Here is a 17,345-nt window from a genome sequence, read left to right as displayed (position 1 = left end):
ATAACTCTGAGACATGTTCTGTAGAGTTTCACAGAACTCCCCTGAAGTACTGGCAGCAGTTCCCTGCAGGAGTAATTTATTCGGTAATGCACCTCTGTTGGCTTCCTTCCATGCCTCCATTCTCAATTCCCACTCCACTTCTGAGTTTTCTGGAAGCACCTCCCAGATAAACAGTTTGCATTCAAATTATTTCCTCAGGTTCTGCTTCTAGGGGAATTCAATTGATAGCCTCCTAACAATCCAGTGCTCCTTACAGAGCCGTCACTGGTACAAGTACCAAGGCACGGCACATTACGTATCACTCCTCCTAAATCCTAATATTTTTAAACAGATAGGAAAGAGCATGACCTTGAAGAGAAAAAGAGTTTATATGAGGATGGCCAATGCATAAAGGGAAGGAGAGACAGTGCCATTTGTTTTCCATTAATGATAGTGTGAAATTTATGGGCAGATGGTCTAACAGGTGTGACTATAATTTGAGGAGCCTGCTCCCTTGGTTACAGAAGACTGCTATTGTTATTATTATGGAACCACAACCTCATGACTTTATTGTTTCACTTGATGTAGCCTTTTCCTTTACCCTTAAATCTTTCTACATCACTGAATTGCAGCCAATAGATTTATTTTCTCCCTATGGTTCCATCACAAAAAAAGACACACATGCGCCTGCGCGTGCACACACACATACACACACACACACACACACACACACACACAGAGTTTTGTGTATGCCAGTGCTAGAAAAGACAAGCTCATGGTGCATGTATGCAATGGATATTGTACATTACAGGTCTCTGTGAAATAGTCTTCTGCAGGTTCCTATGTTTATTTTATGAATAATTAACTTTAGTAAAGTTAATTTCCTGAAGATCTTGTTGAAGACTGAAGAAAGGAAGTAAATTGTAAAGAAAAAGACTTCGAAACTTGCCCTTTTTGCCCTCTCTTTGTGTCTTAATGAACAAAGGATAACTGGGCCTTTTCTGAAGTCTTTGCTTGAGTTGAAGACACAAAATGCAACCTGTACTCTTATCATAATATGTTCAGTTTATGAGTACACAAACTTATAAACCGTGAATTTCCCTAAAGTTATTATACCATTTAGAAGATGTTTGCTTGGACGTTTACTTAAAACCAAACAATTGAGGTCTATATGTCCAAATAATTTCCTTCTCTCTTGCTTGTCTCCATTCCAGTTTCCTGAGTTTCTGGGAAGGCCTGGTTTCCCCAAAGGAATGATTTCTGGTAGAAGTCTGAAGGTCTGACCCCCCAAAAAAAAATCCAGTATAGCCAATGAATTGAGGACAAGAAGGTTTCCAATCAGGTAGGAACATTTAATCTCATACATTACAATCACCTGAAGTAAGGTGTGCTGATAGCTGGATATGATTTAACTGCTTGGAAAAAGATGCATATCTATTATATAACCTACCCCACAAGGAAGCTGTTCTCAATTCCCTTAGAGGTTGTGGTGTTTCTCAGAGAGTGCCTTGGGGGAAAATGAATACAATAACAGTATGATGCTTCTTTTTTTTAACTTTTAGCTCATTGTTGCCAAGTACACTTGGTGATCTTGGTGCCTGTGGTTTAATCCCAGGATGTTAGACATGTGGAACAGCACATTAAGCGTTTTTAGTATTTTCTCCCAAGACAAATCATTTTTATAGGTTGTCTCCATGGTCTTCTAGTTGCTTATCAAAATTAAGCATCAAGTCTTCTAAGTGAGCAATAGCCCCAGTCAGTGTGAGGAAATCAGCTTGGTTCTTATTGGGGCACAGCTTCTTGGTCTTGGCACAAAGTGGGTTCACATAGGGAGTTAGAAGGAGGAGAATGGGGCATGCGAAAGGGGAGTTCTGTGTTCTCATTTACCTATGCATGTTGAAACTCCACTAACAGCTTTATTTTCATTAACAATTTGTGATAAAAACTTAGGGTAGGGCTTCCCTGGTGGCGCAGTGGTTGAGAGTCCACCTGCCGATGCAGGGGACATGGGTTACTGCCACGGTCCAGGAAGATCCCACATGCCGTGGAGCGGCTAGGCCCGTGAGCCGTGGCCGCTGGGCCTGTGCGTCCAGAGCCTGTGCTCCACAACGGGAGAGACCACAGAAGTGAGAGGCCCGCATACCGCAAAAAAAACAAAAAAAAAACATGCAGTAAAGATATGGAGACAGATAATCCAAACTAATGTGTCAGAAATGAGTATACATTTTATATTATTCTGCCATAAGCATTTCATATTTTATATATTGTCACATCCTTTTTTATTATTTTTAAAGTATAGATGATTACATTAATTTCAGGTATACAACATAGAGATTCCATATTTTATAGATTATACTCCATTTAAAGTTATTACAAAATAATAGGTATATTTTCCTGTGCTGTACAATATATCCTTGATGCATATTTACTTTATATGTAGTAGTTTGTAGCTCTTAAATCCATACCTTTATCTTTCCCCTCCCTCCTTCCTTCTCCCCACTGGTATCTACTAGTTTATCTATATCTGTGAATACGTTTCTATTTTCTTTTATACATATTCATTTGTTTTATTTTTTAGAGTCCACATATAAGTGTCAACATACAGTATTTGTCTTTCTCTGTCTGATTTATTTTACTAAGCATAATACCCTCTAGGTCCATTAACATTGTTGCAAATGGCAGAATTACATTCTGTTTTCATGACTGAGTAGTATTCCATTTTATACATACACCACATCTTCTTTATCCATTCATCAGTTGATGGACACTTATTTTGCTTTCATATCTTAACTATTGTAAATAATGCTGTCGTGAACTTTGGGATGCATGTATCTTTTTGAATTAGTATTTTTTTTTCTTCAGATATATATCCAGCAGTGGAATTGCTGGATCATATGGTACTTCCATTTTTAGTTTTTTATGGACCTCCATACTGTTTTCCATAGTGACTGCACCAGTTTACATTCCCACCAACAGTGTAGGAGGGTTCCCTTTTCTCCACATCCTCACCAACATTTGTTGTTTGTAGACTTTTTGATGATTAGCTGTTGGGACAAGTGTGAAGTAATATCTCATTGTGAGGGCATGTTTTAAGTCAAACAAATGCTTGGGATGATTTGGGTTTGTATTATTCAGTTTGTTGTCATAACAAAATACTACATCCTAGGAGACTTAAAAAACATGAATTTAATTTCTCACACTTCTTGAGGCTGAAAGTCTGAGATCATGGTGCCAGTATGGTTGGGTTCTCGTGATGACCATCTTCCTGGCTTACAGATAACCAAATTCTCACAGTGTGTCCTCACACTGTGGAAGCTCTGATGCCTGTCCAATTTTTAGAAGAGCATTAATCCTATCATGGGGGCTCCATCCTTATGACTTCATATAGAGCTAATTACCTTCCAGAGACCCTACCATTTAATACCATCATGTTGGAGGTTAGTGCTTCAACATATGAATTCGGGGGGGATACAAACATTCTTTCCTTAACAGATTTATTTTATTGCAAAATCCAAAAAGCTTTTCATTTGAAATTGAACACCACTTATAGCACTACATGTAAATTATTCCTAGAAATCATTATGTCAGTATTGTCCAAAATGAACCTATATAAAATTATCTGTGGTGCTTCATTAAAATGCAGGTTCACAGATGCAAAATCCATGTTTTTACAAGCTCTTACTCACATTAATATTGGGCAACTATTGCTTTATTTATTTATTTTAAAGGATTTCTTCATCTTTTTTTTTAATTTGAATATTTGAATTTTATTTTTTTATACAGCAGGTTTTAATTATTTATCTATTTTATACATATTAGTGTATATATGTCAATCCCAGTCCCCCAATTCATCCCACCCACCCTCCTTGGTGTCCATACATTTATTCTCTACGTATATGGCTCTATTTCTGCCTTGCAAACTGGTTCATCTGTACTATTTTCTAGATTCCACATATATGTGTTAATATTCAATATTTGTTTTTCTCTTTCTGGCTTACTTCACTCTGTATGACAGTCTCTAGGTCCATCCACAACCCTACAAATGACCCAATTTCGTTGCTTTTTATGACTAGTAATATTCCATTGTACCACATCTCCTTTATCCATTCATCTGTTGATGGGCATTTACGTTGCTTCCGTGACCTGGCTATCATAAACCGTGCTGCCAGGAACATTGGGGTGCATGTGTCTTTTTGAATTATAGTTTTCTCTACGTAAACACCCAGTAGTGGGATTGCTGGGTCATATGATAGCTCTATTTTTAGTTTTTTAAGGAATCTCCATACTGTTTTCCATAGTGGCTGTATCACTTACATTCCCATTAACAGTGTACAAGGGTTCCCTTTTCTCCACACCCTCTCCAGCATTTATTGTTTGTAGATTTTTTTATGATGGCCATTCTGACTGGCGTGTGGTGATTCCTCATTGTAGTCTTGATCTGCATTTCTCTAATAATTAGTGATGTTGAGCAGCTTTTCATGTGCCTCTTGGCCATCAGTATGTCTTCTTTGCAGAAATGTCTATTTAGGTCTTCTGCCCATTTTTGGATTGGGTTGTTTCTTTTTTTAATATTGATCTGCATGAGTTGTTTATATATTTTGGAGAATAATCCTTTGTCCATTGATTCATTTGCAAATATTTCTCCCATTCTGTGGGTTGTCTTTTCGTCTTCTTTACAGTTTCCTTTGCTGTGCAAAAGCTTTTAAATTTCATTAGGTTCCATTTGTTTATTTTTTGTTTTAATTTCCATTACTCTACGAGGTAGGACAAAAAAGATCTTGCTGTGATTTAGTCAAAGAGTGCTCTTCCTATGTTTTCCTCTAAGGGTTTTATAGTATCCAGTCTTACATTTAGGTCTTTTAACCATTTTCAGTTTATTTTTGTGTACGGTGTTAGGGAGTGTTCTAATTTCATTCTTTTACATGTAGCTGCTGTTCAGTTATCCCAGCACCACTTATTGAAGAGACTGTCTTTTCTCCATTGTATATCCTTGCCTCCTTTGTCATAGATTAGTTGACCATACGTGCGTGGGTTTATCTCTTGGCTTTCTATCCTGTTCCACTGATCTATATTTATGTTCTTGTGCCAGTACCATACTGCTTGATTACTGTAGCTTTGTAGTATAGTCTGAAGTCAGCCAGCCTGATTCCTCCAGCTCAGTTTTTTCCCTCAAGATTGCTTTGGCTATTCGGGGTCTTTTGTGTCTCCATACAAATTTTAAGATTTATTGTTCTAGTTCTTTGAAAACTGCCATTGGTAATTTGATAGGGCTTGCATTGAATCTGTAGATTGCTTTGGGTAGTATAGTCATTTTCACAATATTGATTCTTCCAATCCAAGAACATGGTATATCTCTCCATCTGTTTGTGTCATCGTTGATTTCTTTCATCAGTGTCTTATAGTTTTCTGAGCACAGGTCTTTTACCTTCTTAGGTAGGTTTATTCCTAGGTATTTTATTCTTTTTGTTGCAATAGTGAATGGAATTGCTCCTTAATTTCTCTTTTTGTTCTTTCATTGTTAGTGTGCAGGAATACAAGAGATTTCTGTGCATTAATTTTGTATCCTGCTACTTTACCAAATTCATTGATTAGCTCTATTAGTTTTCTGGTGGCATCTTTAGGATTATCTATGTATAGTATCATGTCACCTGCTAACAGTGACACTTTTACTTCTTGCCAAATTTGTATTCCTTTTATTTGTTTTTCTTCTCTGATGGCTCTGGCTAGGACTTCCAAAACTATATTGAATAATAGTGGCAAGAGTGGTCATCCTTGTCTTGTTCCTGATCTTAGAGGAAATGTTTTCAGTTTTTCACCATTGAGAATGATGTTTGCTGTGGGTTTGTTATATATGGCCTTTATTATGTTGAGGTAGGTTCCCTCTATGCCCACTTTGCAGAGAGTTTTTCATCATAAATTGGTGTTGAATTTTGTCAAAAGCTTTGTCTGCATCTATTGAGATGATCATATGGTTTTTGTTCTTCAGCTTGTTAACATGGTATATCACATTGGTTGATTTGCATATTTTGGATAATCCTTGTATCCCTTGGATAAATCCCACTCCCACTTGATCATGGTGTACGATCCTTTTAATGTGTTGTTTGATTCTGTTTGCTAGTATATTGTTGAGGATTTTTGCATCTATGTTCATCAGTGATATTGGTCTGTAATTTTCTTTTTCTGTAGTATGTTTTTCTGGTTTTGGTATCAGGGTGATGGTGGCCTCGTAGAATGAGTTTGGGAGTGCTTCTTCCTCTGCAATTTTTTGGAAGAGTTTGAGAAATATAGGTGTTAGCTCTTCTCTAAATGTTTGGTAGAATTCACCTGTGAAGCCATCTGGTCGTGGACTTTGGTTTGTTGGAAGATTTTTAGTCGCAGTTTCAATTTCAGCACTTGTGATTGGTCTGTTCATATTTTCTATTTCTTCCTGGTTCAGTCTTGGAAGGTTATACCTTTCTAAGAATTTGTCCATTTCTTCCAGGTTGTCCTTGGCATAAAATTGCTTGTAGTAGTCTCTTATGATGTTTTGTATTTCTGCAGTGTCCATTGTAACTTCTCCTTTTTCATTTCTAATTTCATTGATTTGGGTCCTCTCCCTCTTTTTCTTGATGCGTCTGGCTAAAGGTTTATCAATTTTGTTTGTCCTCTCAAAGAACCAGCTTTTTGTTTTATTATCTTGGCTATTGTTTTCTCTGTTTCTATTGCATTTATTTCTGCAGTTCCTTTTGATATAAGTTTAGGTTTTTTATTTGAGATTTTTCTTGTTCCTTGAGGTAGGATTGTATTGCTACAAACTTCCCTCTTAGAACTGTTTTTGCTGTATCCTCTAGGTTTTAGATCATCATGTTTTTGTTGTGATTTGTCTCTAGGTATTTTTTGATTTCCTCTTTGATTTTTTCAGTTATTTCTTGGTTATTTAGTAACATATTGTTTAGCCTCCAAGTGTTTGTGTTTTTTTACTTTTTTCCCCCTGTTATTTATTTCTAATCTCATAGTGTTTTGATCAGAAAAGATGCTTGATATGATTGCAATTTTCTTAAATTTACTGAGGCTTGATTTGTGACCCAAGATGTAATCTATCCCAGAGAATGTTCCATGTACACTTGAGAAGAAAGATTAATCTGCTGTTTTGGGATGGAATGTCCTATAAATATCAATTAAATCTTTCTGATCTATTGTGTCATTTAAAGCTTGTGTTTCTTTATTAATTTTCTGTCTGGATGATCTGTCCATTCCTGTAAGTGAAGTGTTAAAGTCACCCACTATTATTGTGTTACTGTCGATTTCCTCTTTTATGGCTGTTAGCATTTGCCTTATGTATTGACCTGCTTCTATGTTAGGTGCATATATATTTATAATTGTAATATCTTCTTCTTGGATTGATCCCTTGATCATTACATAATGTCCTTCCTTATCTCTTGTAACATTCTTTATTTTAAAGTCTATTTTGTCTGATATGAGTATTGCTACTCCAGGTTTCTTTTGATTTCCATTTGCATGAAATATCTTTCTCCATCCCCTCACTTTCAGTCTGTATGTGTCCTTAGGTCTTAAATGGGTCTCTTGTAGACAGCATATATATGGGTCTTCTTTTTGTATCCATTCAGTGAGCCTGTGTCTTTTGGTTGGAGCATTTAATCCATTCACATTTAAGGTAATTATTGATATGTATGTTCCTATTACCATTTTCTTAATTGTTTCTGGTTTGCTTTTGTAGGTCCTTTTTTTCTGTGTGTTTCCCACTTAGAGAAGTTTCTTTAGCATTTGTTGTAGGGCTGGTTTGGTGGTGCTGAATTCCCTTAGCTTTTGTTTGTGTGTAAAGCCTTTGATTTCTCCATCATCGAATCTGAATGAGATGCTTGCTGGTAGAGTAATCTAGGTTGTAGGATCTGCCCTTTCATCACTTTAAATATATCATGCCATTCCCTTCTGGATTCTAGAGTCTCTGCTGAGAAATCAGCTGTTAACCTTATGGGAGTTCCCTTGTATGTTATTTGTTGTTTTTCTCTTGTTACTTTTAATAACTTTCCTTTGTCTTTAATTTTTGTCAGTTTGATTACTATGTGTCTCAGCATGTTTCTCCTTGCGTTTATCCTGCCTGGGACTCTCTTCACTTCCTGTATTTGGGTAGTTATTTCCTTTCCCATGTTAGGGTATTTTTCGACTATAATCTCTTCAAATATTTTCTCGGGTCCTTTCTCTCTGTTCTCCTTCTGGGACCCTTATAATGAGAATGTCGGTATGTTTAATGTCCCAGTGGTCTCTTAGGCTGTCTTTATTTCTTTTCATTCTTTTTTCTTTATTCTGTTCCATTGCCGTGAATTCCACCATTCTGTGTTCCAGGTCACTTATCCGTGCCTCTGACTCAGTTATTCTGCTATTGATTCCTTCTAGTGTATTTTTCATTTCAGTTATTGTATTGTCCATCTCTGTTTTTTTGTTCTTTAATTCTTCTAGGTGTTTGTTCTTTAATTCTTCTAGGTCTTTTTTCAACATTTCTTGCATCTTCTTGATCTTTGCCTCCATTCTTTATGAGGTCCTGGATCATCTTCACTATCGTTATTCTGAAATCTTTTTCTGGAAGTTGCCTATCTCCACTTCATTTAGTTGTTTTTCTCGGGCTTCATTTTGTTCCTTTATCTGGTACTTAGTCCTCTGCCTTTTCATTTTGTCTGTCTTTCTGTGAGTGTGGTTTTCGTTCCACAGGCTGAAAGATTGTAGTTCTTCTTGCTTCTGCTGTCTGCCCTCTGGTGGATAAGGCTATCTAAGAGGCTTGTGGAAGCTTCCTGTTGTGAGAGACTGGTGGTGGGTATAGCTGGTTGTTCCTCTGATGGGCAGGGCTCAGTAAAACTTTAATCTGCTTGTCTGCTGTTGGATCGGGCTGAGTTCCCTCCCTGTTGGGTTTTTGGCTTCGGATGGCCTAGCACTGGAGGCTACATGCTCTTTGGTTGGGCTAATGGTGGACTCCGGGAGGGCTCATGCCAAGGAATACTTCCCAGAACTTCTGCTGTCAGTGTCCTTGTCCCCGTGGTGAGCCACAGCCAACCCCTGCCTCTGCAGGAAACCCTCCAACACTAGCAAGTAGGTCTGGTTCAGTCTCCTATAGGGTCACTACTCCTTCCCCCTGGGTCCTGATGCACACACTACTTTGTGTGTGCCCTCCAAGAGTGGAGTCTGTGTTTCACTCAGTCCTGTTGAAGTCTGCAATCAAATCCCTCTAGACTTCAAAGTCTGATTTTCTGGGAACTCCTCCTCCCATTGCCAGACCCCCAGTTTGGGAAGCCTCACATGGGGCTCAGAACCCTCATTCCAGTGGGTTGACTTCTGTGGTATAATTGTTCTCCAGTTTTTGAGTCACTCACCCAGCAGTTATGGCATTTGATTTTATTGTCATTGCGCCCATCCTACCGTCTCACTGCAGCTTCTCCTTTGGATGTGGGGTATCTTTTTTGGTGAGTTCCAGTGTCTTCCTGTCGATGACTGTTCAGCATTTAGTTGTGATTTTGGTGCTCTTGCAAGAGGGAGTGAGTGCATGTCCTTCTACTCTGCCATCTGGAACCAATCTGGGCAACTATTGCTTTAATTGTTAAAAAAAAAATTTCAGCAATCAAAAGACAACATAATGGAAATATATTGAAAATGCAAATGCATATTTATTTAATAAAGAAGTAATTATATAATTATTTGAACATTCAAATTGTTACATACTTAATGTGAAGGTATTAATAACAATATAGTACTGACTACATTTTTAAGGTGTCCAATAAGCCACTGTAGTTTAGTTTTGTTATTGCATCTTAACTACAAGGTGAGTAATAATAGTATTCTCAATGTTAATATGTGGAAATTGAGATTTATATGAGTTAAATCACCTAGATAACAAATAGAAGATCAAGCACATGAATTCATGATGATATAGATCTGATTCCATTTCATATGCTCGGAACCAGATGGACAAGACAGTGATTGAAGTTATTTTGAGATCTCAAAAAACAGTTTTGCATAATTAATTAAGTTATCCTTATTATTTATATGCATTTTTATATTTCATTGTCACTATTACCATCACCCAAGACACAACTTCAAATTTGCAACCTTGAAATGTGGTCTTTTGGTGACTGGTGCCAGTATTTTGAAATTTAGCATCTTGAGAATCTGTGGGAGAGTAATGAGTTTAATTTTCCATAGAATCAACAGATTTCTTTGGTCAACCAACATAAATACTGAAATTTGCAAATTTCTTGTAGGCTAGATCTAGCATATATTTTCTTCTCATTACAGAAATACAAAGAGGAAGTGACTGAAATTTTTGCTTTTATAAATTCTGCCTATGGTATGCAGAAATTCTGTGTGGCAATAGTAGTTTCAGTTGTGAACTCCTATGCTTTGATATTTTAGACTGGAGTATATCTTTTGGAGCCTCGGTTAGAAATCTGAAACCCTCATTATTTCTGCATTTGTTAAACTATGTCTTTTGTTCCACTTGCAGACCAAGTAGTTGGCTTTGATAAAACTTGATCTACATTCAGAGATCTGCTCTGATCTTGGCTTTCTAAATGGTTCATCCTGGGGCACCCTAGAATGTTTGAGAAGATACTTTTAACTAGCTTCTTTTTTTTTTCCTTTTAGCTTGGCTGTTTTCATTTATATACCTGAAACTTTTGAATTTTACATTTGCTCTCAGACTGAAAAAGTTTTGAAAAGCTTTGCATTCATGTATTTGGCATGATTTTCATGAATTAATGCTCTTATTTCAAATGTATAATTTTATTTCATAATTTCTTATATATAGAGAGAGAGATCTAGATAAATGTATATCTGCATATATGTGTGTCCATGTCTTATAAAGAGAATTTGCTGTCTTAAAACAGAAATACTGGGTATGTTTTACCTATGTTTACTCACAATGTTTTGTCAAGATCAGAATTTAAAAGTGATACTTCTGTATCTGTTCTCTTTGAAAATATGTTCATTGAGGGATGTAGCCTGAGGGCATCTTGAAAACAGTTTATTTTAGGATTCCACATATAAACAATTCATGGAACTACAAAATAATCAAACTATAGTGTTATTTTTGTATTCTCAAGCCACTTTCTGCATCTCAACTTTTAATTTATTGGTATTCATGAGATTAAATTAGTGATGCTAAATCATGCCTTAAACACACACACACACACACACACACACACTATATTTACATCATCCTTCTGTGTCTTTATATCTACTATGCATTCCACTAAAGCACCTAGAGGATAAAAATTAGAATTACTTTTCCTAAATTGTCTATCCAGCTTGCATTCTACTTTCCCAACTCTTCTGGACATTTTCAGTATTTTTCAGATTCCCACCAGTACCTTGAACCCAATATGTGTCAAGTGAAATTCTTCTCTTTCTCTCTCTTTTTTAAGTGTGATCCCAGAAGTCTCACCAAGAGATGGTGTTGATTCTTCTCAGTGCAAGAGGTAAGTTGATTTCCCATGGAGTTCTCCTGTATAAATCAATATTAGGGTCTACTTGGCACCTTTTGAATTTCCTTCTTTGGTTTTGGTAACAGGAACCTACCTGAATACAATTTACTTAGACTTACATGTAGAGGTGTTTATGAAAATAGACCAGTCAGATCTCATGCTCTGAGGAACATAACTGTCCAATGATACTAGTTGCTGCCCCTGTGGATTCACCACTGCAGTAACACTGAGACCATGTATTCCATGTCCTGTTCCTAGCCAATGACCGAGCACAGAGGAAGTCCTAAGGTGGACCCATTTCAGTGAAAAGCAGGGCTCTTCCAAGGCACAGCTTTGTCTTGAGAGCACTCAGCTACCCAACCCCAGCATTCTTCCAATTGTACTGTAATCTGTGACATGTCCTACAATAACCCTCATTCCAATCACCATTTTCTTACACAAGATTGATATTTATATCATAAGCTGAAGATTCTTTCCCCTTTCTTCTGCTGCCCCTCCATCCCGCTTTCATCTCTAATCCCATTTTGACTTCAGCATCTTGCAGAACCCACACTAATGTAAATGGAAAATAGAATAGTTCAAGAAAACTGGTGGTAAAATGAGGATTTGAGATTGATTCACTATCCCCTGTGCTGGTGAAAAGTACATCATTCTGAGTAGTTTTGGGGCATACACAGTTCCAAACACAAGATGATTACCCACTAACTAAATATTTCCCCGTTTAAGACGCGGGGAAATAAACTTGTGGAGGGAAATATCCTTGAAGTTGTAAGTGATTCTGGCGTTTGTGACCTTTCAGTAGCTTCCAGCACCACTTTTGCTGACCCACAAGCTGAGGACTAGTTTAAAGCTCAGCATAACTTGGCTAAGGATGTACAAGGTCTGATAAAAGAGAAAAGAGATTACATATTGGAGAAACTGCAAAAATAGCTAGTGAGTACAAGAAGAGTCAAGGAAGCAACCCTGGAATTGGATTTTAATGGTGTTGATGAAGGGGTCTGGAGCTTAAGACTGGATAAATCATGACCCATTGACTTGGAAACACAATTTCTGGCTTTAGAATGGCTTTCTAAAGACATGGATAAATCACCACCTTGGAGGCAAACTCTGAATGGACAGAATGCTGTCCTTCCAGATGTAGTGTATGCACTAAATCAGAGCGCATACTTTATATGGCACCATGTCCCCAGTAGTTCCAGGAAAATTGGGATGATCAGTAGGTGTACAGAAAAGTCACCATAATGGTAGGAGTAATCAATCTTGATCACTAAGAGGGATTAGGGCTGTTTTTACAATATGCAGTCAAGGAGGAAACCATATGGAACACAGGTGACATACTTGAACACCCCTTGATACTCCCTGGACCCATGCTAATAGTGTCCAAACATACTCTGAAGACTTGGCCTAAGAGCTGTATAATTGACAAGAGCTCAGAACCTCAGAAATGAAAGTTTGAGTCACCTTGTCAAGATGAAGTGATGGTGCGAAACAAGGCTTTGTGAATAGTTCCATTTTTCTGCAGTGTCACAGCTTTCCAAGCAAAGATTACTAGAAATCTGTGTAAAGCAGGGGTCTCCAACCCCCGGGCCATGGACTGGTATTGGTCCGCAGCCTGTTAGGAACCAGACCTCACAGCAGGAGCGAAGCTTCATCTGCTCTCCCCATCTCCCCATCGCTCCCCATTGCTCGCATTACTGCCTGAACCGCCCCCCTTCCGTGGAAAAATGGTCTTCCATGAAACCGGTCCCTAGTGCCAAAAAGGTTGGGGACCACTGGAAGGATAATTGGATGGTAAACAGGCTTTGGAAATTACAGATTATGCATTGCTCAAGTGCCATTTGCTTGCATTCTAATGTAATAAATCTGGACTCTACTTTCTTATCTCCCCCAGAGCAGAGCCATTTGATTACAGTTAGAAGCAGCATAAAGGGGACTTGTTTACGCTGTACAGTCCAAGTCTCTCATCTCTTTCTCTCTCTCTCTCAGTTGCTCCACCTCTCAGAGAGGAGAAACATCAGAAGTGCCAGCCACCCTACATAAGCTCCAAGTCTCATCCTTTCAAAGTTCCTTTCCTGTAGTGCAACTTCTGCACATTCAGGTGATCTCTGGTCCATTTTATCAGGTCAGTTGTATTTAGAATTGGTACTGGAGAAAGGGCAAGGATGAGTACCAGTTGTAGCCCTGAGACCACTTGCAAAGAGAGGGACTGTTATTCATCTCACTAACCTTCCACTTTTAAGGTTCTCTTTGGGAAGATAAGCCCATAGGAACCATGGTGGAGCTGTGCCACCAAGCATCATGGAGAAATGGATATATGTAGCACAGGGATGGACTGTGGTAACCTTAAAAACATGACACTCAGATCTCCTATTACAGGGATCATGATTGACTGATGGCTCCAGTTACTGTTACCAGCACAGGACAGAGCCTGGTGTGGCCAAGAAAGCGGGCCATTCCTGTGAATACAAGACTGCCCCAACAGGTGAGTGTGGCTCTAGGATGCCCCATTGGCTTTGCCAAACCTTTCTTGGAACTGCAATGTAGTCTGAGACTCTTCTTATTCATTCTACCTTCCTTTCCTCTGTCCTTCCATGGATATCAGATCTGCATCATGTTTTGAAGGTTCTCCTTTCTTTCTCACGCTCCTAGGCGTTAACAGATCTCTTGCAAGTCTGATCCCTTCTTACCATCTGCTTTCCACAAATGCAAAATGACTCAGAGTATAAATTTATGGAGCAGCTCCAGGGAATCCAACGTGATCTTCTCTTATGCACCTGATGGCACTCAGGAAACATTTCTTAAACACTTTCTGAGTGAACATTTGTGGGAGTGTGCATGAGGCCAAAGATTAGCAGCCATCATTTTTGGCTCTTGCTATATTACTATATTTTCATCTTTTGTACTAAGTAAATGTAGCCAGCTATTAGCCTGTATGGACAGAGGGAAGAAAAAGAAGGACTCTTTATTTTAACAGTGAGTGAAGATAGCAGTTGACTCTCTAGATGGATGCTGAGAGTTGTATTCTATGAAGGAAAAAAGATTGACCCGTGTGGACAATCATTTGTCACTTAGTAGCATAATGCAGAAACATTTCCCTATAAATAAATGTACACATAAGTGTAGTATTGTCGATCAGTCTGGTTTTTTCTTGTTTTTAGAAAGTATAAGGGATTTTCCCTCTGATTTGGTTGAGAAGAAAAGGAAAACGAAAGAAGGCAAAATAAAAACCCCAAACAGTTACTAAGCAGTTTGCAGTGACTGTTTAATGTTACTACGGAACAAATGATTTGGGGGGAGCTTGTAATCTACTCTGGGAATTCGCTCATAGACACATAACATACTCATGTATGTCACGCTGCTGTTGACACTGACTAAGCTATTGATTAGAACTCCAAAATTCCCTCGAGTTTGGATACTCATTGGTGTCCCATGGGGAGTTTAAAAAATACCCATGCCTCAACCACACCTCTAGAGACTCTGCCTCAATTTCTCTGGATGAGTCTAGGCATTAGTATTTTTAAAAGTTTCTTGGATGTTTCTAAAATGCAATCAGGATTGAAAACAATTGGTAACATGTAAAAGAGAGAGAGAGACAGAGAGAGAGAGAGACAGGGAGAGAGAGCAAGAGAGAGGGAGAGAGAAACTGAATATTCCATCCATTTTCTAGATCAGTGGAAAGTTGTATATTCACCTGACCTGTTTGCAGAGGTGACAGTAGCAATTATATTGCACTAGGAAGGGTTCAGAGGCACTTCCTCGTCATGTTATTTCTTGATCGACTAGTTCACGTTACACTTTATCTCAGTCTGAAGACCCATGCCATCTCCTTTAATGGACTACATTCAAAGCCTCAGTGTTGGTCTCACTGTCACTGTGGCAGGGTCTTTCAGCCTAGATTCCTCAGAGTTACAGGCTTTAAAAATTATGGCTTTTATTCACATCCTTTGAAACCATATTCTTAAGTGGTTAGTAATTTTATTGATACTTTTTTAAAGTTCTCTTTTTCAATGAAAGAAGTATCGCATTGTGTGCCAAAAGAAGTTTATGGAAATAAACCTGAGCAAATAGTAAGTCAATGCTCCGGATTAGACCGCAGGGCCCTTTGCTGTCCATTCTGCTGCTAACTCACTGAGGCATGAGGCTAGGGTATGGCTTTGATGCCCTTCACGGCCTCTTTGGATTAATCCTTAGCCTTAATGCCTTAAGACTCAGTGAGGTGCAACATACCAATTCCCGCATGTCCTGTTTCCCTTAGTGATGGGTTAGTTTTTGATTCATCATTTCTGCAAGTATCGTGTCAAATGGGTCGATAAAAGCATCAATGTTAGGACAGTTCCTGTCCCGGTGGTCAGCTAGTGCCCACATGCTGAGAATTAAGTGGCGAATCACCACACAAATGCCCCAAGACATAAGAATTAGGCTGTATTGACACGTTTCTCAGATGAAGCAAAACAATAATTTCTGACCTGCTACATTCCATTGTTGGATTGCTCAGTCATTTCATAGAGACTTCTGCTAACAATTAATACAGTCATAAAAAAGGGAAAATAACAGGGGGAAACATGCACACAAATTGAAAACAGATATCTGAATGCTGTTGCCCCACAAATTTAGATCAACCCCACGTCTGCCTGGAAACTTGTAAGTAGCATTCATAAGTGATGTTATCATATAAAGTGTGGTGGGGAAATCACAATGGTGCCTATTTGTACATTCTGGAATTAATATCTATGCGCAGATAATTAAGAGAACAATAAAAATACACGAAACAAATGTACGCAGGGGAAGGTAAGAACTGAACATGATCCAAATATGTCATATTGTGGAAACCTTAGGGAAATAAAGTTTTATGGGATACTGGCAGACAGCATAGCTACTGGAACCAGGATTTTGAAGTCTTGCAGCTTGGAAATAATGCTTTCAGTTAATAAGGGTGTGTGGGTGGAATTAAACACACCACTCCCACTACTGCAGTCAGAATTATGTGCCTCATTTCCATACACGGTCCTGAAAATAATTCCTGCAACTTCTTTTATGAGAATGCTTTTGAACAAACCATGGTAGCATCAAACGATATCAAGATAAAACTTCTGTTGCTACGTGCTCATCCTCTTACATTATAAAGGCTTAGATATACACACAGGCATCAGGAACACTCCAGTGTGTTCCAAGAGAACAGACTTTAGCCAAGTGAATCAATTTCAATTTTTGAGCCAATGAAAATCCTTTGAAGACTGCCGAGGTTATTAAAAGGCAACAATACTACAACAAACGGTGTTTTCACAAGCTAGTGTTTCCTGGTTTTAGGAATGTGTTGTGCAACAAAATAGATACAAGGCCAGATATAGTCTAAGTGATTTAACTCTTTTGTTTATGTATCTCACAATATAGGGCAGCAGGCTTAGGTGGCGGGGGGGACAAGTCTCACATTTGAGGCACAATTAAATGCACATGTAGTGGTTTTTTTTAACATCTTTATTGGAGTACAATTGCTTTACATTGTTGTATTAGTTGCTGCTGCATAACAAAGTGGATCAGCTATGCGTATATTTATATCCCCATATCCCGTCCTTCTTGCTTCTCCCTCCCACACTCCCTATCCCACCCCTCTAGGTGGTCACAAAGCGCCTAGCTGATCTCCCTGTGCTATGCGGCTGCTTCCCACTAGCTATCTATTTTACATTTTGTAGTGCATGTATGTCAATGCCACTCTCTCACTTTGTCCCAGCTTACCCTTCCCCCTCCCCGCGTCCTCAAGTCCATTCTCTATGTCTGCATCTTCTTCCTGTCCTGCCCCTAGGTTTTTCAGAACCTTTTTTTTTTTTTTTTAGATTCCATATATATGTTAGCATATGGTATTTGTTTTTCTCTTTCTGACCTACTTCACTCTGTGCACTA

The 17,345-nt window shown here is 38.4% G+C and overlaps 1 long non-coding RNA gene across 1 annotated transcript in view; it reads left to right on the top strand.

Annotated features, from left to right (window-relative positions):
- Window positions 1-17,345, top strand: part of LOC149747016 (uncharacterized) — a 92,378-nt gene that overhangs the window by 62,001 nt on the left and 13,032 nt on the right. The window contains exons 2-4 of the long non-coding RNA XR_016388480.1: window positions 1,194-1,321; window positions 11,388-11,441; window positions 13,824-13,929. This is a non-coding gene — a long non-coding RNA (uncharacterized LOC149747016). The remainder of the gene's footprint in view (window positions 1-1,193; window positions 1,322-11,387; window positions 11,442-13,823; window positions 13,930-17,345) is intronic.

This window comes from Delphinapterus leucas, chromosome 17 (genome assembly GCF_059928025.1).
Source record: "Delphinapterus leucas isolate spDelLeu-1000000601 "Yukka" chromosome 17, BTC_Dleu_Yukka2, whole genome shotgun sequence".
NCBI classification, from domain to species: domain Eukaryota; kingdom Metazoa; phylum Chordata; class Mammalia; order Artiodactyla; family Monodontidae; genus Delphinapterus; species Delphinapterus leucas.
This window is presented reverse-complemented; position numbering and strand designations above follow the sequence as displayed.